This window comes from Carcharodon carcharias, chromosome 31, assembly GCF_017639515.1.
Source record: "Carcharodon carcharias isolate sCarCar2 chromosome 31, sCarCar2.pri, whole genome shotgun sequence".
Classification (NCBI taxonomy): Eukaryota; Metazoa; Chordata; class Chondrichthyes; order Lamniformes; family Lamnidae; genus Carcharodon; species Carcharodon carcharias.
In genome coordinates, this window is record NC_054497.1 from 13,924,619 (window position 1) to 13,944,115 (window position 19,497).

Consider the following 19,497-nt stretch of genomic DNA (forward strand, 5'->3'; position numbering starts at 1 on the left):
AACCTCAAAGTCCAATAGCTTTGTCGAGCATGCTAACGTGCATCACCGTAGTTTCATGAATGCAATGACGCATGGAAATGACTGTTTCCATGGCAATCTGGCCAGAACTGTGGCAGGGGCAGATGATTCTGACTGTCCTAGATGGTAAACCCAGTCGCTACTAAGTTGTACTAGTTTACATTGGCTGGACAGCGGTAATCAGGTTAGAATCAAATGGGGCACACACTGTTGACCTAGAAAGAAGTGGAAAGCACTTCTGTTGACTTCTGTCCTGCCAAGTTGAGGGGGTGGGGGGGGGGGGGGGGGGGGGGGGGGGGGGATGGTGGTGGTGGTGGTGGTGGTGGTGGGAGGAGAGTTGGGTGTTGAACATAAGAATAGGCCATTCGCCCCCCTCGAGCCTGCTCCGCCATTTGGATCACGGTTGATCTTCCACCTCAACGGTAGAAGAATCAGCCAGACATCATGTTGTTAATCACTATCCAAAGATCCTGCTGGTCGACACACGCATGGGAGGACAAGATGGGGCATGGCTGTGATACACCTCAAGGCCAAATAGCTTATTGACCCTCGCGTGATTGGTGGCCCCTGGGGGTGCATTGGATGGAGTGGTGACCGAATCTTCCTAGGATGAGGGGGTTGCCCTCTAAGGCAAGGTTGAGTAGAATGAGTCTATAGTCTCTTGGTATAGAAGAATGAGAGATAATCTAATTGAAACATTATTTTCTTAGAGGGCTTGACAGGATGGATAGTGAGAGGCTGTTTCCCCCTGGCTGAAGAGGCTAAAATTAGGGGTCGCAGCCTCAGGTCAAGGAGTCGGCCATTTATGACTGAGATGAGGGGAAATGTCTTCGCTCAAGACGGTTGTGAATCTTCAAAATCCTCTACCCCAGAGGGTTGTGGATGCTCAGTGGTTGAGGATATTCAAGGCTAGGATTGATAGATTTTTGGGCACTAAAGGAATCGAGGGATTATGGAGATCACAGACAAGTAGAGTTGAGGTAGAAGATGTTAGTGAATGGTGGAGCAGCTTTGAGGGGCTGAATGGCCTCCTCCTGCTCCTATTTCTTATGTTTTCATCTTCTTGTCTATTAACAAAGCAACAGCACTATCTCAGCATGTTCTACACGAACAAATCATTCCTATTAATCATGGGATTGGCAGCAGAACTTGAAATAATGAAATTATTTTTGGCACTGACGCATGATATTAATTATTGTATACTTCTAAAGTGCTGGAAGTTTGAAACAAAAAACAGAATATACAGTCAGCTAGTCAACATTGTGGAAGAAACACATGGGGGAGTTAGACTGCAGTTAATTTCTCACATTTTCTGATCTTCCTTCCATGTATGATCTAATTGAATGGCGATGGTAGAACAGGCTCAAGGGGCTGAATGATCTCCTGCTGTTCCTATGTTCGCTGACTGGTGCCCAGGCCAGGGAGATACTGAGTTTGCAATAATCATCACATTAAATGAGACCTGTCAGCTGCAGAATGCACAGTGGACCCATTGTCCTTTCAAAGAAACATCTTATATTCCTTTCGCAATCAATGCAGAATAAGAGCAACTCACGTTTATGAAGAAACAACTCAGCTTTGTCAACTAATTGACTTGTCTAAGCAATCATCCCCTTACAGCGTTCCTGGACTGGTGTCTAGTGACAAATTGATCTAAAATCATATAGCTGTCAGCTGAAAATATTAATCCTATAAAGTGCAGGAGAGCTACAATGTAAATGGTACATCAATATCCAAGCCTCCCATTTACGGAATCTGGGAAAAATTATGTCCTTTTAAGGAAAATGAACAGTGGTGGTGAGTGGGGGGAGGGGAATGGTTGGAGGTAAGATAAGTCTTTCTTCTTAACATTCATTCTCAGGATGTGAGCGCCATTGGCAAGGCGAACATTTCTTGCCCATCTCTAATTGCCCCATGAGAAGGCAGTGGTGAGCCATCTTCTTGAATCACTGCAGTCCAGTGTGCTGTAAGTACACCCGCAGTATACTTAGGGAGGGAGTTCCAGGATTTTGACCCAGCGATGAAAATTATATCTTTCCCTGGTTAAGTACAGGGGAGGGGGTGTGGACAAAATTTCCATTGAAATATGTGAGCTTGAAAATGGCTGGTGGTGCAACCTCCTGAGATGGAGGCATGCCCCTTTAATTGGCCTGTATTTGGAATGTCAAGAGCAGGTACAAGGAGAGGTCCTCTATTTAGCTATTCACCAAACATTTAGCTGATTGAAGCATGTGTACATTGATGCCCCTCTCCCTCCACCACACTCCTCCATGCTTTGACCTTCTTGAAGGTGTATTCACCTCAAAGGTGGAGTTTTCGGGGATCCTACACTAGCGACAGGGCCTCACTCCTCCAGGTAACTCAGTGGTCAGTGTCAGCTGTGTTTCAGTGGTGAGCTTTCTTGCCTCTAAGTCAGAAGGTTGTGGGTTCAATTTCCCACTCCAGAGACTTGAGGATAGAAATCCAGGTTGACATTGCACACTGAGGGTGTGCTGCACCATCAGAGGTGCCATCTTTCAAATGAGACGATAAACTGAAACCCCAAGTGCTCCTTAAGGTGAATGTAGAAGATCCCATGATGCTATTTTGAAGAAAGGTAGGCAGTTGTCCCTGCTGCCTTGGCTAATATTATCCCTCAGTAGCGGTGGCATAGTGCTCCTGTCACTGGACTAGTATTCCAGAGACCCAGGGTAATGATCTGTGGGACCCAGGTTTGAATCCTACCACAGCAGATTGAATAAAAATCTGGAATTAAAAGTCTGATGAATACCACAAGACCATTGCCGATTGTCGTAAAAACCCATCTGGTTCACTAATGTCCTTTAGGGAAGGAAATCTGCCGTCCTTACCTGGTCTGGCCTACATGTGACTCCAGACCCACAGAAATGCCGTTGACTCTTAAATGCCCCTTAACAAGCGCAATTAAGGATGTGCAATAAATGCTGGCCTAGCCAGCGACACCCAAATCCCATGAACAAATAAAACAAAAACTTACAAGTAAAATTATCTGGTCATTGTCTCATTACTGTTTGTGGGATCTTGCTGTGCATAAATTGGCTGCTGCATTTTCTACATTCCAACAGTGACTACACTTCAAAAAAATGCTTCATTAGCTGTAATGCGCTTTGGGATATCCAGGTGCGGTAAAAGGCACTACAGAAATGCAAGTTCTTTCTTTTCAAAGGTGCATGAATGCAGTTGAAGTCCCTGCATCACGCCAGTCATTTCTGATAAGCACGAAGAGGGTTAGCTTGTTGCAAGAGGCACCGAGATTGTGCCCCAAATATTTGGTTATGTGTTGTATCCGTTCTAGTGCCGGACTGGAAGGTTATATATAATTTTGTTTTATGTGCAAAAGGTTGCTGAATTAACAGGAGAGCGAGAGAAATAAATACTGTTTCATAATAAAAATTCATTCAATCATATTGATTTAGGCTTTAGTACAGTCCAAAAATCTGCTGTATAGATTTGTTTGCCCTGTTTCACAGCACATACTCAGGACAGACCAATAAAGGCAACACCTGTCTATCGGGAGATGGTTAAAGGGAAAATTTCTCAGGCAACATTTGAATCCCGCTCCATTTAAATAACTGCTGGGAGATGGGTTGTCAATGAGAGTATTCTGATAAAAGGGGTCGTTGCATTCCTGACTTGCGTTGTGTTGCTGATGACTAGGCAGGTGGAGCATGTTAAATTCCAATAAATAGGACGGTTGAATTTTTTATGCCGGCTCAAGAAATAAGAGTCTCTGTCCTGGAGTCTCGGAGCATCAGTCATCCCAGTTACTTTCCTTCCTCCAAGCTTGACTCAGGAAATCGCTTGGAATTAGTTTTGTGATGTTGAGCTCCATTTGGGTCAACTCTTCTGGTTTAAGTATCAAGGCAAACAGTCATGAAATATTACAGAATGTTACAGCACAGAAAGAGACCACTCAGCCCATCGTGCCTGTACTGGGTCTTTGAAAGAGCTATCCAATTAGTACCACTTCCTTGCTCTTTCCCATAATATCCACATGTTTTTCCTTTTTACTTACTTTGGCTGGAACCAAAGAAAGGAAAAATAATGAGTCAATACAATCAATTGTCAACACTTTCTAGACAATTGTTTAATAGGGAATTAATTAACTGACCCACCCGCTCTCCGAGGATACAGCCAAGCTGACAACATTTCATATGCTTGGCAAATTGGGCAAGCACTAGAGATCCCAAGTCAAACTCAAGTGGGTTTATTAACTGTGGTTTGGCTCAGAAATTATTCAACAAAATAGATAAGGGATCCCAGCGACCAGCCAGTGCAATGAATACAGCGAATGTTGGCATGCCCCCACTGGATGTGGATGTTCACCCTTGTGTCTTGTCAGTCCACTGCGTTGGCTAATCACACCTACTGGTAATGGGACCCTGTATTTACAAAACCATCTCCAACCCTTCAACACTTTCACTCAGCTTATCACTTAGCAAGATGTTATCTCTAGTGACATTTAACCCACATGTTTGCACCTGAGAGGAGTGGGTTCCATGTCTGCTACACAAGGACATGGCCCGGTTCATGCCAGACGTTCCGGGTTAGCTAATTCCAGCTAGGATGACAGCCAGGCATAGCAATCAATGGAGCATAATATTTAACCATGGCGTCATTCAGGATATCCGACCAACAATGGACCTCACCTCTAGCCGGGAGATTAATTTGCATATGGATGTGTGGCGAAGATGGGATTGGAGTTGACTGTGATGCTCCTTGTAGTCAAACAGCCACCAACAATGACCAACCAGACTCACCTAGGAAAAATGGGTACTTGGATGATGTGCTCAGAAGACAGCTGGTTGCCCACTTGAGTGAGTGCTTTCCAGAGTAGGGCAGTGAGGGGAAGTGGGTTGGGGTGCGGGTGGCGGGGGGGGGGGGGGGGGGGGGGGGGGGGGTGGTGGGAGGTGGGGGGAGGCAATGGGGATCAACCTGTAACTACAGTGCTCTGTCTCTGTATCAAACACTCAAAGTGTACATACCTGATCCAGAATGAACAAACGTTTTTATTGGAATGCGGTAACAATTCCGGGCACAATGTTTTGGGTTTGTGTTTTAGAGGAACCTTCTCGTGCATTAAGATATACATGATGGATTCTAAAACCACCCTTGTCCAGTATTGTATAACAGTATTAAATGTGTTGACGTGACTTAAATGGCTTCAAATCATAAAAGGGCTCAACATGAACTTGAAAAGAGCTCCCGGGTCACAACAAAGGAATTGGCAACGGTTTGAAAACATGAGCCCTTTGAAAGCCGTGCTGGAATTCCCGGCAATTCTCCTCACTTGACAATAATGCTGCAACTGGCTAAACAGCAGGGCCGGTTACAAAAACCATCACTTGCCCATGACAAAAATGCCACTGACTTTTCAGGAGCGAGGATTCAAAAAGTTTACAGAAAGGTCCAAGCAATATCTGGTTACAAAAACACGGCAAACGCATCAAAGGCTTATGTGGATGAATCATTCTCTAAAAGGCAGAAGTATTTTGTTGGATGCATGCTTTACCAGTGTTTGTTCCAGTCCCTGGATATGCACAGAATCACAGAATTGTTACAGTGCAGAAGGAGGCCATTTGGCCTATCATGTCTGCACCGGCTCTCTGAATGAGCATTATGATTTAGTGCCATTCTCCTGCCTTTTCCCCGTACTCTTGCACATTGTTTCTGTTCTAATAAGCAATGTGCAAACATCCCTTCATCATCCCTTCTCTTCTCCCTCTTTCTTTTTATCGGAAGTGCTCCCTCTTAAATAACATAACCAGGTTGTTAATTTGGATATTGACGATTGAAGCTAATTTCACAGATCAGGTGGTGCATTACGTTGCTAGAAGCTCTCACTACTTCTTTGTACACTTGCTGATGTTTCTCTCTCCCTTCACTTACCCCACATAGGCTTCATCTCTTTAGCTTTTTTTCTATCACAGCATCTCTTTGTCTCTTACTGATCCACCTCTTAATCAAATTTCTTGTTGTCTCTCTCCCATTTAATTTGGGGCTTTTGGCTCATATCTCTCTCTCTCTCTCCCACTTTCTCGCTTGATTCTCACTATCCCTGCCGTTCTCTCTGTCTTGCTGCATCTTGTTTATTCTGAGGATTCCACCTCTCACTCCCACCAACTCTCTCCCCCTCTCTCGGTTGCAGGTGCAAACTCCCACCAATACCTCTGTTTCTGCCGATCCAATTCTTGAGTTAAACGTGGAAAAACCTTGCAGATTCCTTTATTGTGGCTCAAATTTCCTATTGCTGAGAGACAAACCTGTAGCTGATCTCTTTAGAATAGGCTGTGTTCTGACTGGTGTCCGTGGACTTTTAACAACTCAAACCATTGTGAATACAGTAGATCTTCCAACTAACTCATCACTCTGTGTTTAAAGATGCAAAACAACCTTAGTTCTTTAACTGGCCCTTCCATCCTGAAGGGACCTTCTGTTGTAACTTTAAATCTTAAAGGGGAATTTACTTCTTTTTTTTGGTTCTCTGGGCATTATGATGAGTAGAAAGAATAAACCTCCTTTAAAACATATATATATTATATATAAGTATAATGTATATATTTATAAAGCATTATGTATGTCACATATTAAAGTAAGGAAAAAATCCAAGTGTTAGTTGTTTTAGAGGTTTTGAGGTTGGTGAGTTGATCCTAATTTTATTCTTGTCCCCTCCCTCTAATAACTCCCAGGAATGACTATCAGAACCTTAGCAAGGTCACCTCTTTCGTTCCATTCTATCCCTGCCATCTCAAATACTGGATGGATATCACAGAGACTACATAGAGTCCTAGGGTGGCTAGGAGGCCAGTCAAGCCACCTTGCCTGCTCTGACTAGTTTAGTGACTGCCTTCAATCATAGTCCTAAATTTTGGTATTGCCTGTAAGTGGAAGCAACCTTCTACTGTATCAAACCTTTTCATGAAGGCCTCTATTAGGTCACCTTTCAGTCTTCTCTTTTCTAGAGAAGATAGTCTCAGCCTGTTTAAGCGACTCAATTCTGGTACCATTCTAGTAAAGAAATGCTCCTTCTCCAGTGCCTCTATTTCCTTTATAAAATATGGAGACCCAGCACTATTCACAGTAACTCCATGTGTGGTCTAACCAAGGTTCTGTACAAGTTGAACATAATTTCTCTGTTTCATCATTCTAGCCCTCGAGAAATGAAACCCAGTAGTTTGTTTTCCTTATGTCTTTATTAACCTGCATTGCTATGTTTAATGATTTGTATATCTGTAATCCTGGATTACTTTGCTCCTCTGCTCTGTTTAGACTCTGTTTCCAAGCAGTATGTGGCTTCCTTAATCTTCCTACCAAAATATATTACCTCACACTTATCTATATTAAAGCTTATTTGCCAAATGCATTCCCATTCTGCAAATTCCTTTATTTATTCTTTCATTGGATATGGGCATCGCTGGCAAGGCCAGCATTTGTTGCCCATCCCTAATTACCCTTGAACTGAGTGGCTTGCTCAGCCATTCCAGAGGGCAGTTAGAGTCAACCACATTGCTGTGGGTCTGGAGCCAAATGTAGGCCAGGCCAGATAAGGACAGCAGATTTCCTTCCCTAAAGGGCATTAGTGAACCAGATGGGTTTTTTACAACAATCAATGATAATTTCATGGTCACCATTACTTACAGAGACTAGCTAGCTTTCAATTCCAGGTTTTATTAACTGAATTTAAATTCCATCAGCTGCCATGGTGGGATTTGAACCTGTGTCCCCAGAGTGTTAGCCTGGGCTTCTGGATTACTAGCCCAGTGACATTACCACTATACCACCATCTTCCCTCTTAATGTAACAATGTCTTCCTACATTATTTACAGTCAGCTGTCTTATATACTATTTCCCACTGATTTGGTATCACTCACTAGTTTTGAAATTGTACTTCTGATTCCTGTGTCCAAATTCTTTATGTAAATAGTTAAACAACAGTGATCCCAGCACCGATCTCTGTGGGACACCATTTCACACAATTTGCCAATCTGAGTAAGTACCTGTGACCCCTATCCATTCTGCTCCTTGCCCCCCGTCTCCATATGCTCAAACCTTAATTATGAGCCTACAGTGTGGTACCTTATTGAAATCCAAATATATTACATCTACTACATTACCTTTATCTACCCTTTCCATTATTTCTTAAAGCCTTCAGTAAGGTTGGTCAATCATGACTGCCCCTTTTGGAATCCATGCTGGCCACTCTTTTATATTTATTATATTGAAGTTAAGATCATGCTTCTGAGTCATAACCCAGCCTTCGTCAGGATCTCACGCCATAGAACATCTCACCTTCCATACACTCCCCTTCCTTTTTCAACCTACAGGATTTAAAAACCAAAAGTGGGCTCACCTAGTGACTGTTTCCGATCTTCTCCTTTATTCTTTTCAATTTGGGATTGTTGTGCATGTTAGGCCTCGGCTCTTCACCCAAACCAATCAAGCAACAATATAGCCACTGAACAACAGACAAATGCTAGAAAAAAACCCCTTGCCAAACATTTTTCTCCACAAAGACATCACCTATTTGAATAAAATGGAACTTGTTTTGAAGATTATGGTGTTCAGTCTTTCTTCAGTACTCAGACTTAATTACCTTAATTGACTAAAACATGTCATGTGACCATAAAGCCACACTCTGACTGACCAGAAAGTCAGAGTTCATGGTATTGAGATACAACCAGAGGTGGAGATGGTGACATTGGGGTTCATCAATATCCAATATAACTGGGTTTTCTATTTATTTATCATAACCAATAGTATTGCTGAAAAAGTCATGGCGAAGCTTTTCATCTTGCATTCATCAGGACACTTTGCAAGAATACCAATATAGGGGAAAACCACAATTTATACTGTATGATAAAAGAATGCTGATTGGTTGGCAAGTGGACTCTGAGTGGTAGAGGTATTGTCTTGGAGAATGCACCAGTGATGATGACTGACAGTTATAACTGCCATGTTGCAAATGTTTTTTTTAGATATATAAAGGGTAAGAGAGAGGCAAAAGTAGACATTGGGCCGCTGGAAAATGACGCTGGAGAAGTAGTAGTGGGGAACAAAGAAATGGCGGAGGAGCTGAATAGGTACTTTGCGTCAGTCTTCACAGTGGAAGACACGAGTGACATCCCCAAAGTTCAAGAGAGTCGGGGGGCAGAGGTGAGTATGGTGGCCATTACCAAGGAGAAGGTGCTAGGAAAACTGAAAGGTCTGAAGGTGGATAAATCACCTGGCCCAGATAGATTACACCCCAGAGTTCTGAAGGAAATAGCTGAAGAGATAGTGGAGGTGTTAGTAGGAATCACTGGAGTCAGGGAGGGTACCAGAGGACTGGAAAATTGCTAATGTAACCGCCCTGTTTAAGAAGGGAGTGAGGCAAAAGATGGGAAATTACAGGCCGATTAGCCTGACCTCAGTCATTGGTAAGATTTTAGAGTCCATTATTAAGGATGAGATTTCAGAATACTTGGAAGTGCATGGTAAAATCAGGCAAAGTCATCATGGTTTCATCAAGGAGAGGTCATGCCTGACAAATCTGTTAGAATTCTTTGAGGAGGTAACGAGTAAGTTAGACAAAGGAGATCCAATGGATGTTATCTACTTGGACTTCCAGAAGGCCTTTGACAAGGTGCCGCACAGGAGGCTGCTCAGTAAGATAAGAGCCCATGGTGTTAGAGGTAAGGTACTAGCATGGATAGAAGATTGGCTGTCTGGCAGGAGGCAGAGAGTGGGGATAAGGGGGTCCTTCTCAGGATGGTGGTCGGTGACTAGTGGAGTTCCTCAGGGGTCAGTGTTGGGACCACAACTTTTCACTTTATACATTAATGATCTAGATGAAGGAACTGAGGGCATCCTGGCTAAGTTTGCAGGTGATACAAAGATAGTGGAGGGACAGGTAGTATTGAGGAGGCGGGGAGGCTGCAGAAGGACTTGGACAGGTTAGGAGAATGGGCAAAAAAGTGGCAGTTGGAATACAACGTGGGGAAATGTGAGGTCATGCACTTTGGTAGGAAGAATAGAGGCATAGACTATTTTCTAAATGGGGAGAGAATTCAGAAATCTGGAGTGCAAAGGGACTTGAGAGTTCTAGTCCAGGATTCTCTTAAGGTTTGCAGAACACCTGCGGTCTGTCCGCAAGAATGACCCAAACCTTCCTGTCGCTTGCCATTTTAACACTCCACCCTGCTCTCTTGCCCACATGTCTGTCTTTGGCTTGCTGCATTGTTCCAGTGAAGCCCAACGCAAACTGGAGGAACAACACCTCATCTTCCGACTAGGGACTTTACAGCCTTCCGGACTGAATATTGAATTCAACAACTTTAGGTCGTGAGCTTCCTCCTCCATCACCACCCCCTTTCTGTTTCCCCCTTTTTTTTCCAATAAATTATAAAGATTTTCCTTTTCCCACCTATTTCCATTATTTAAAAAAAAAATAAAAAAAAACCCCACGAGAGCTATACCTTGAGTGCCCTACCATCCATTCTTAATTAGCACATTCGTTTAGATAATATCACCAACTTTAACTTTAACACCTATGTGTTCTATTGTACTATTGTCGTTGACATCTTTTGATGATCTGCTTCTATCACTGCTTGTTTGTCCCTAAACCACACCACCCCCCCCACCTCTCTCTCTCTCTCTATCTCTCCGCCCCCCACACACACACCTTAAACCAGCTTATATTTCAACTCTTTCTTGGACTCGAACTCAAGTTCTGTCGAAGGGTCATGAGGACTCGAAACGTCAACTCTTTTCTTCTCCGCCGATGCTGCCAGACCTGCTGAGTTTTTCCAGGTAATTCTGTTTTTGTTTTGGATTTCCAGCATCCGCAGTTGTTTTGTTTTTTTCTCTTAAGGTTAACTTGCAGATTGAGTCAGTAGTTAGGAAGGCAAATGCAATGTTGGCATTTATTTTGAGAGGACTAGAATATAAAAGCAGGTATGTGATGCTGAGGCTTTATAAGGCTCTGGTCAGACCACATTTAGAATATTGTGAGCAATTTTGGGCCCGGTATCTCAGGAAGGATGTGCTGGCCCTGGAGAGGGTTCAGAGGAGGTTCACGAGAATGATCCCTGGAATGAAAGGCTTAACATATGAGGAACGTTTGAGGACTCTGGGTGTCTCGATGGAGTTTAGAAGGATGAGGGGGGATCTGACTGAAACTTACAGAATACTGAAAGGCCTGGATAGAGTGGACGTGGGTAAGATGTTTTCATTAGTAGGAGAGACTAGGACCCGAGGGCACAGCCTCAGAGTAAAGGGAAGAGCTTTTAGAACAGAGATGAGGAGAAACCTCTTTAGCCAGAGAGTGGTGAATCTATGGAATTCATTGCCACAGAAGGCTGTGGAGGCCAGGTCATTGAGTGTATTTAAGACCGAGATAGATAGGTTCTTGATTGGTAAGGGGCTCAAAGGTTACTGGGAGAAGGCGGGAGAATGGGGTTGAGAAACTTATCAGCCATGATTGAATGGCGGAGCAGACTCGATGGGCCAAATGGCCTAATTTCTGCTCCTTTGTCTTATGGTCTTATGTTAATTGTTGGATCACTTCTCCTCCATTGCAATGGAAGCCAACACTTGACCTGGTCATGGAACCTGGCAGTTAACTGTCAGTAATGCATTCTTCATGGCAATGCCTCTACCAATCAGACCCCACTTGCCAACCAATCAGCATTGTCTTCTCACACAATATAAACTGTTGTTTTCCCCTTACATTGGTATTCTTGCAAAGTGTCCTGATGAGTGCAAGACAAAAAGCTTCAACATGTCTCTTTTTTCAGGAATACACAAGTTCTGTAATACCAAATGACTATAATCAATAGTATGGCTGATCTAACTGTGTAATTCCAGTGTCGCTAACTTTGCTGTGGGTAAAATTGATGCAGGTATCACAAGACCCATGTCGATCATGAGGGGCCTTTGGTTTCCATTCCTGGTCTTTGCTGAGTGAGTTACTGTTAGCATTAAGATAGAACAGTTAAAGATGGTGCCCTTGCATAAATTGGGAGGGAAATCCAGGGTCCCGGCTTCTGACCCCCATGACCTGTGCTGGAATGTGGAAGGCCCAAATTGGGCTCAATCCTGACTTCTCCCTCCCTCCTTATGGTTGAATAGTTTGCTCACAGGCAGATGAGTAGCAATCACATTAATAAACCCAGTGCCACTGTATCCCTGAGCTTGATCCTCAATTGCCTGGGCTCTAAGCTCTAGAATTCCCTCTCTAAACCCCTCCAGCTCTCTCTCCCCCTCTCTCTCCCTCTCTCCGCACCCCCCCCCCCCCCCCCCTCTCTCTCTCTCTCTCTCTCTCTCTCTCTCTCTCTCTGCTATGAAACCCTCTTTAAAACCTTCAACTAAGCTTTCGGTCATCTTCCCTCTTCATGTGGCTCGGTGTCAAACTGACTTTGATAATAATGATCAATATGAAGTGCCTTGGGATCATTTACTACATTAAAGTCACTATATAAATGCAAGATTTTGTTGTGTCGATAGTGGTCCTACTATGATGATGACCTCTGACTCAGACCCTACCACTCCTTTGTCAATCTGATAAAATTCCTGCTGAATATTGTTCATTGAGGGGCTGCTGCTTCATAGTTTATATTGCAATGCTGTCTGTTAATTCAGCCCAAGTATCTGTTCACTATGTGAAACTCAGGTTACATGTGTTCCTGAGCAGATTAACATGGTGACTCACTTTCTCCCTGTTGCATCACTTCTTCTCCATTGCATTGGGAGCCAACGCTTGACCTGTTCAAGGAACCTTTAGGAAACATCCTCCAGAATTGTCAGTCTCTACCCACAAGTGCCAAATCTGGTACTATTACACAGCATCTCGTGTCTAGCCCATCCATCACTCTCTCATCATCGCCTCTCCCACAGGACTACAAAATGTCCCAGCATGACATGCTAAAAATTGATCGTCACTTTTTAATATATTTCACAGATTTACAAAGCAAATAGGGGAAATTACCTTCCTCCTGGAGCAGTATCGTCCAATAGCAATCACTGACTAATTCCAACAGTGGCTACAACAACAGTTTTAGTCACACAGGCTAACACTAGTATAAAACACCTCACACTCACTCGCAATATGGATATTCACGTGCGCATACTTACTTAACAAATATATCCCACATTCAGTAACGAGGGCAATTAGGGATGGGCAACAATTGCTGACCTTTCCACTGCTGCTCACATCCCATGGGGAAATAAAAGAAACCAGAAGGAGTAAAGCACTCACAACCCATCAAAAAACACTCTGCTTTTCACCTCACCATTTACCAAGGCCAGAATTTTCCCCTTGTCGGGCAAGCTGGGCGGGAGCAGGCAGGGGGCACTCAGGATGCCAACCGCTGCCCGTGATCGGCTCTGCGACCACAATATCACGCGGGCGAGCCAATTAAGGCCCCGCCCTGCCTGGATCGCAGGCAGCAGTGCTGAGCGCTACCTGTGCGGGCGGGCAGGGAAGGAGGGAGAGTCGGGGCCTTGGCACGCAGTCTGCACTTGCGCACGAGAAAGCGCTCCAATCTCCCCGGGGTACGGAGCTGCCTCACGGAGATTGAAATGCCTTTTAAAAATAATGAATAAATGCAATAAAAATTTCATGAAACATGTCCCCTCACGTGGTTGTGTCACGTGAGATGGGACATGTTTTGAATTTCAAAATAAACATTTTATTTAACTTGTGTTAGCTTTTAGGAAACCTCACCCTACTGGAGGATGGGGTTTCCTAAAAAAATGTAAAGGCCGCTTGGCCTTTTCGCCTGCCCCAGCGACCCCCTAGGCCGGACGGGCAGCTTAAATTTCAAGTTAATTAGCTCATTAATAGCCTTAATAGGCCTTTCAATTATCGGCAGGCACACAGCCGACTCTGGTGCGCGCCCGCCGAACGAAATATCGGGCGAGTGCGCGATAACATCGGGGCGCATGCCCGGTGTCATCACCCATCATGTGATGCTTGTGCATGTCGGGCACGAGCCCACGTTAAATCGCCAAACGTTAAATCCTGGCCCAAGAGACGGAGAAAACGTTCAAGTTCACACGTGCAAACTGTGCGAATACGAATATCGAGATCACACGAACAATGATGTTGACCTTAGTCACTTTTTATTTACTGACCTGAAATTCAATTAGCCACATCTGGACTTCCCAATTAGCCACGTGCGGTGCGTGTTTACCTCACTGTATTGGACAATACTGTCCCAGAGTGTGCCGCTTAATATGATGACTACTGCATGCATCCCATGTTATTATCATCCCTTCTCTAAATGGAACAAACGCTCCTCATTGAAGCAAAGGTGACCAATTTGATTCCAAGCAGGGCATCAAAGCAAAAAATAGAGCAAATAATTGATCTGCTTACTTGAAAGTATGGTGTGCAAACAGGACAACCCACATAACCAAAATTTTAAAAATTACCCCTTGCAGCCATTCATTCAACACTTGTTGCAAAGAGATTTGGGACACTATTTTAGATTTACAAGCTCAGTCAATCTCATCACGCTTTGAATTTTCACAATACATCAACTCTAGCGATGCTGGGGAGTGAAATAGGCCAAGGACCCAGATTGTAGTCACATATAGCACAAGCTGGAACTAACTTACCCCCACCCTGCCCCAAGATGGTCACCCCTACAGGTGAGATGGGCAATATGGGGCCAAATTATAGGACCAGCTGAGTAGATTGATGACTTAAAGTATTTGAAACTTGTGGAAGAATAAGTTCACCCGCCAATTAAAGGACTTTTCATTAGGCTGTGTCTTGATTCATTGTCGAGATGTGGCAAGGCTGGCATTTATTCCCCATCCTAAGTTTCCCTGAGAATGTAGTGGGACTACTGAGGGGTTTGTCAGACCAGTTCAGAAAGACGTTAAAAGTCAACCATGTTGACGGGGGACTGGTGTCTTATATAGATCCAGACTGGGTAAGGACAGGAGGTCCAGGGACAGGAGTGAGTTACTTGGGTTTTAACTACTACCTGACAGCCTCACTTTTACTGAGACCCCACCTCCCCTCTCACGCGGATGTAACAAATCCCAAAGTCTTCGAAGAATAGCCGGGGAATTTTCCCTGGGCCAATATTTACCTCACAAACAAAATCACGACAAATAAATTATTTTGTCATTATCACAGTGCTGCACATGGGATCTTGCTTTGTGCAAATTGGTTGCTGTATTTGCTACATAACAACAATGGCAACACTTAAAGTACTTCATTGGCTATAAAGATTTGAAATGTCCTGAGGTCATGAAAGGTGCCATAGAAATGCAAGTCTTTCTTTCTATGAGCTAAAGAGGCAGAATCCTCTCTGCAGGTTAACGAACAAGATTCACATCCTGTTTCAACATTCTGGCAATCTAGGCATCCCAATTGTATAAGTCCCCTCATTCCTTGGTCCCAAAAGAGGTAAAATTTTATGGGTGCTGGGCAAGTGGCGGGATGGTCGAGTGAATATAGTTTGGGGATTGGATTTTATTCCCTGAAGGGAAATTTAGTCTGGGCAATAATGATGTTCATCCAATCAAATGCAGTGATTGGAATTGAGTCTACCAGTTTCTTGATAGTCACCTGACCGTCTGCTGAGGCTGATTGTGATACGACTGGCAAAAGAGAATGATGGTGAAAACACAGAGTCATTGGGAACGTCTCAATTATTTTGAAGATTTACTGTATTGCTTGCGTTTCTATTTCCTCGTACATTCCTTTCCGTTTCTGTCGCCAAGATTATTCATACCAGGCGCCCGTTGGATGCCCTACCATCCTGTCTGAGTTGAGGTTCTAAAGGAAGGTCTTCGACCTGAAACATTGGGCTGAATTTTCTGGCTCCACTCCCCCAACAACCGCACCCCCCCTCCACCATCCACCCCCCCACCGCCCCACCCCCCACCCCCACCCCCACGGCAGGACTTTCCGTTTCTACCGAATCAGTGAGCTTTCGAATAACTTGCTGCATTTGACAGCACCACAACCACCATGATAGGGCCATAAGATTCCGCCTGTTAACTCTGTTTCTCTCTCCAGACCTGTTGGGTGTTTCCAGCATTTTCTGTCTTTCTTTTCATAGAACCACAGAATATCACAGTGCAGAAGAGGCCCTTTGGCCCCTCAAGTCTGCTCCACCATTCAGTAAGATCATGGTTGATCTGATTTGACTCATTCCACAAACCTCCAAAGTTTATCTTGGCTTCAGTTGGATTTATAGGAAGGTCTAGTTAGGTCATCATAATCCACAATCGGAACTCCCCCTTTAAAAAGGTTTACCTTACACACAGCCCCGGAGTTGGAGAGGGGTTTGAGAATTACCAAGACAACTGTAAAGTTTCTGGAACAAAAACAAAAATATCTGGAAAAACTCAGCAGGTCTGACAGCATCTGCGGAGAGGAAGACAGTTGACGTTTCGAGTCCGAATGACTCTTCATCAGAAGGTTCCTGGCACTTGCTAATTTCAAAATGGGTTCCGAAGTGTTGCATGAATCTAAAATGGCTTTCATCATGAAATGCTTACTAAGCGTTAGGAACAGATTAATATATCTTTATTGTCACATTTGCAGTAACGGTTTCTGTTATGTGTTGGTTGTGACTGGCGGAGACATAGGGCAGGGTTTTCCGCTCATCAGGCAGGGCCTGCGAACAGCCACGAGATGGACCACCACCCGCGATCGGGCTCCAATTAACGGCCCGCCAACGCAAAAGGGGCGCTAAGAGCCTCAGCGCTGCTGGGGTGGGGGGTCAGGGGGGAGGGGGGGGATGTGAAGGCACAGAGCTGCCTCGGGGAGCTGAAGAATTTTAAATCCAAAAATAAAGATTTTACAAATGACATAAACATGTCAACACATGTGACTCGGTCACATGAAGAGGGGCGTGTTAAAAAACGTTTATTGTTTGTTTTAGTCATCATTGGAAACCTCATCCCGCCCATGGATGAGGTTTCATGAAAAGTGCGAAGGCCACCTGGCCTGTTTGCACACCTGCCAATTAAATGGTTGAGTGGGCAGCAAAAAATACAAATTAATGACTTGTTTGAGGGTCTTAATAGGCCTCTTAAGTGTCGGTGGGCACACGGCCGCCTCTCGCGCCCGCCCGTCTACCGAAAGATCGCGAGAGTGCGCGATGCCATTGGGACGCTCGCCCGACATCATCACGCACTATTTCACTCCTGTTCGGGTCGGGCATGTGCCTGGCCAGGGGGATGGAAAATTCTGCCCGTCGATAGGTCTGAACAAGATCTGGTTTATTGTACGAGCATATCTATTTATAGATATACGAGACCACAGGCGTTACTCAGTCTAAGCCATGAGCTTCCTCCTTCTTCTGCTAAAGACTCTTAGTCACGTGACTCTCTCTTACATCATCGTGTGGGCAGTACTGTTTCTCTAGTCCCACACATTAACCCTTCACTGCCCTGAAGACATGAATACCGCAGTTTCCAGGTTCGTGTTGGGGTGTTTTCACTTCCTGGGGTAACTATGAGCTGATTGCAGCTAAATGACCAGGAGGAGCCTGATCTTAATGCACGGACCCCATAAGGATGACACCATGTAGCGGACGCCATGTCATAGAACATTGGCTGCATGTGGAGGGATGTTTAGCGAAACATTACCAGCAAGAAAAAGCAAGATGACGGAATCATTTTGCTGTGCGTCGATCTATTTTTAATCAACATTATAAAAGAAAAGAAAGACTTGCATTTACATAGCGCCTTTTAATGACCTCAGGACACCCTGAAGCACTTTACAGCCAATGAAATATTTTGAAAGTGTAGTCACGGTTGCAATGTAGGGGCCAGTTTGATCACAGCAAGATCCCACACGCACAGCGATGTGATCACTATTGAATAGTCTGTTTTTGTAGTGAAGCTGATTTCCCCCAAACCCCACCCCGCCCCACCGCCCCCCCCCCCGCCACACAACATCCTCCCTTAAGATGTTCCTTAAAATCTAACTTTCCAACCAAGATTTTGATCCATCCGTCCAATATCTACTTCCATGGCTCAGAGCTACATCTTGGTTTATATTGAATCGCTAGATAGATGCAAGTTGTTGGTCCATATTTCTCCTGGGTTGTTTTGCTTGAAAACTGAGGATTAACAGGCAGTATGGAACAAGGCCTGTAATGGAATAACTATACCTGGGCTCATTATGAAACAGATTGAATATGTGAATGGCCTTTTCCTGAGCTGTATGCTCTCACTATACTAGAATGAGCCATTAGTGTCTGCTTTGATGAACAGTGTCTTTTACGTGTCTTGGGATGTTTGTTGACAATGCTTGAGGCGCTATACCATTGCAAAGTTTTGTTGCTGTGTTTTCAGAGTGGAGGAAGTCTGTGCGGAGACAGGAGGCTAGAGTTTCACCACAACGGGGAGGCTGAAAATGGCGGAGGGGCCAGAAATTCTGAGTCCCGGCCCTGAGCAGAGCACTTCCTATTTTCGGGGGGGGGGGGGGGGGGGGGGGGGGTGGGAGGGGTGGGGGCAGGACTGGAGTCAGGCTGGGGTTCACACAGGCACAGTTTACAGGGACAGCTGGCTATTTAAATCACCGGCTGCCTCCACCGAAGTACGATTTTAGTAGGTCCGGGAGTGTGAAAGTTGGAGTGTGCAGGTTAGACAAGCTGAGAGTTGGTATGAACTTGGCGGATTTGTTTGGAGAGTCAGCGTACCCCTTTGGACATGGTCCCGGGACACCTTTGGGCAAGGTAAAGCACCCTTTGGGATTGTTAAACATAACCACAATTGTGCGTTAAAAGTTCAGAAACTCATTGGAACTGTCAAGCTGTCATTGAACTGTCAAAGGATACTAGGTGAGTTGGCATGAAGAGGATAAGAGCAAAGGGCAGTTAGTGAGGAGCATAGATTGGCACTGTTGGCATGGGGCCATATAGGGCCATGGGGATATGGGCGACATAGGAGGTCTGAGGGGAGATGGGGGGTAGAGGGATGTAGTTTGGCATAGGGGGTCTGAGGGGTTATGGGGGTAGAGGAGTGTAGTTTGGCATAGGGGGTCTGAGGGGTTATGGGGGTAGAGGAGTGTAGTTTGGCATAGGGGGTCTGAGGGGTTATGGGGGTAGAGGAGTGTAGTTTGGCATAGGGGGTCTGAGGGGTTATGGGGGTAGAGGAGTGTAGTTTGGCATAGGGGGTCTGAGGGGTTATGGGGGTAGAGGAGTGTAGTTTGGCATAGGAGGTCTGAGGGGTTATGGGGTTGGGGAGACGGGCATGGCATAGTGGGTATGAGGAGCCATGGAGGGTGGCATTGCTTGGCATGTGTGGCGAGAGAGGGTGAGGGCTGGAGGGCTGTCTTCTCTTTAAATCTTTTTTTATTTAGTTCAGCAAAGTGACAGAGCACAGGGGCAGGCTTCGTGCCCATCCCTCCCCTGCAGCCCAGCAGTCTCCACACTGATTCCAGAGGGGGCGGGCCCAATTTCAGACCCAGCCTACTCCGCCTGGAATGAAAATTAGAACTGCTGGCAG